The sequence below is a fragment of the Cervus canadensis genome, chromosome 15, assembly GCF_019320065.1.
Source record: "Cervus canadensis isolate Bull #8, Minnesota chromosome 15, ASM1932006v1, whole genome shotgun sequence".
Classification (NCBI taxonomy): Eukaryota; Metazoa; Chordata; class Mammalia; order Artiodactyla; family Cervidae; genus Cervus; species Cervus canadensis.
Genome location: NC_057400.1, coordinates 26,531,040 through 26,534,071, shown reverse-complemented (window position 1 = coordinate 26,534,071; position 3,032 = coordinate 26,531,040).

Below are 3,032 nucleotides of genomic sequence, written 5' to 3'. Positions count from 1 at the left end.
ATAAAATTTAAAACAGTATATTTGAACTTTATATGATATACTTAACATATGCACTAAATTAATAGGATTAGAGAAAAAATTCTTACAATCACTAGGCCCAATCCTTTGTTCTTAGTTCTGAAAGACAAAGTAACTCACAAGAGGAAGCTGCCATAGGAACTATAGCTGAGGCGCCGCTGATATAAGGAAGAAACTCCCCAAATGCACCAATAGGGTATTTCCCTCTGGAAATTAACTGTACTTTCAGTTGTGGAGCAGATAATTGCACTTCTTAAAGCTACATTTATATAAATAGTCCCCATTTCTGGGTTCTTTTTGCCCTTAGTTTTTTTCATAAATCAAATACTAAACAGATTGTTTATGTGTATTATTCATATAGTGAAGCATAGTCATTCATTAAAAAAAAATAAGTGCCTGCCATTTTAAAGTACCAGTAAGTACAAAGAGATAATCTTCCTTCTGGTTGCCTATAAAATCAGATTAGGACAATGTCTCTCATGGTGAACTTTTAAAAAGCAAAAACTGTGTCTAATAACCTTTGCCTTTGTCTCTATCAGATGTTTGCAATATTAGATACTCCATGAATATTTGACAAATGAATAATTTGAATTAATGGAGTAGGTGGTCTCATAGAGGTAAAGGTACAGAAGAAAAGAAAGAGTTCCAAATAGAGAGATTGTGAACAGTTTTTCTAAAGAAATGGCCTACTAGCTGAAACTGAACTGATGAGGAATCTTGCAGGGGAACTGCATGGAAAGAATAGAGCAGACTGCCATCAGCAAAACCACCCAAGGGAGATTGAACCTGTCAGAACATTTAGGTAATGGTAGCATGGAGGAGACAGATAGAAGAAAGCTATGGAAGAGGAACCTGGTAATGTAGAGACAGAGATCAAATCGTGCTTGGTCTTTAAAAAACAGGCTAAAGAGATCGGGCTTTTTTCTTCTGTCAAAAGCCATGTTTTGAAGAGGATCAAGGCCTGATCTGTTCAGATGACTTTCCTCAGAATAATTTACAGATCCTATATAGAAACCAGGAGCCAAGTAGACAGCTGTGCAGGAGAAAGTTATACACACACACACACACCCCTAACATCTACATTACTAGATAAATTAAAGTGATTCTAAAGTAATCAATTGAGTAGCACACAATTTATGAGTTTGAAAATCCAAACCAAACTGGTTAAATGACATGCTTTCATACTAGAACATAAAGGCGATGCTCCATTTTTCATGCTTTTTTTTAAGTCACAAGCAAAAGACTGAAGGTGATGTTGTCCTAGAAAAGATTGTCCCATGGGTGGGTTATGCACAGTTTCCAATGTACTTATTGTGATAAAGCTTCAACTGTCATCTCATTCTATAAGATGCATTTGAAAGCAAGTAAATTAGAGACTACTAGTCTTAAGACAGACTTGCCCTGTCTCTAGATTTTTATGTTGCTTATTGTTAATGTAAACAAAAGTCTGTATAAGTGTCAGAAGAAAAGAAAAAAATGTTCTTTGCACTTTAGAGCTGATTGGGAAACACCACTGTCCCTTGTTTGAGAATATTGTAAAGTAATTAGCCTCCAATTTAAAATAAATTTATATTAAAAAAAAGAATCACTGTCTTACAGGACTAAAATAAAAAAGTAATTATTCTAGGGGAAACCCAACTTCTCTTTTTATTTCATCACTGGAAAAACTCCTATTTTCTGAAAGCACTATGAAACATTTTAAGAGTCAACACTCTGATCACAATGGAACTGGGTCTTCCTAGTCACAATAACAGTTAAGTCTGATTTGCATGGTCCCTGTGCAAATTCATGGATTCCTGAATCAAGTACAGTCACGTTGAATTAATATTTTTGCCTAAGTGAGTAGATGTCAAAATTAAAATACCTAGAATAAGCAATGATAATATCAGTAATTTTGCCTCATGTGTTTTTCTGGTTTTCTGAAAATAGGGAAAGTGACTTTTTTCCAAGGGGGGAGGGAGAAGACAAAAAAATTGTGTATTGGAGCCAAAAGCCTTATTTGCTGTGAAAATTACAAATGTTTGCCTGGAGCAAATATGTGAAAATTTGCAATTTGTTATAGGTGTGGAATTTTGCTATTTTTCACAGTGAAAGAACTGTTCTGTGTCGTTTGCTTTTTTCCCCCTAGATGTGTGAATTCTTAGAGAAATTCTGAGATCTACGCATTTTTATGCAAAAGATGGCAAGGTGAATAATTACTCTCAATAATAATTTAAAATTCTGCTATGTAACTCAATGAAATACTTTTTTTTTCAATGTTGAATGGCTGCACTTGTTAGAAGAAAGTTCCAATAATGTATTGAGCTTTCATCTAGTACAGAAATGCTGTATTAATGTGCTGCAATGCTTTTACATAGGAGCGTATTGATATGTAAAATAAAAGAGATGGAGTGTAGTTAGCTTAAAAATCATTTAAGCTTTTATGACATAAATGAGATAACTAAAATTCAGATGTGAATCTTATGTATACAAAATTAGATTCAGATACCATGTAGGATTGAATCAATCTACTAAACACAAATATTTAACAATTCCAAAATTATGTAATAATAAAAACTTCAAGTTATGCAAGTGTGTAATGTGCATTTCACTTAGAATTGAATTCTTGCAACTAGGTAAGATTTCCTAATGGTCAAAAAGAAAAAAGAAAAGAAAGGAATACTACATTTCCTTCTTTCTTTCAAGTCAACGTGATACTATGACTTCCATGTCTCTTCTGTCTATGACTTATCCTAAGAAGAATTGTGAAATGTTTGCATTATCTTTGTGTAAACTCTGTAGGTGATGCCTCAGGTTAGCCACTGAGAAGGAATGCTGATGGTCCAAACCTCTCCTCCTTCACACATGAAATTTTCTGTCCTGTTTCTCGTGTCATTAGGGACACTTTCCTTTTAAATTCTAACACAATTTGCTTCTTTCATTAAGCAACCTGTGTTTTAATATATTTCTCCAAGCTCTCTTTTTCTTCCTGGGTAACATGTGCCTTTTTAGAATGCTTCTAAAGGGTATGTAGG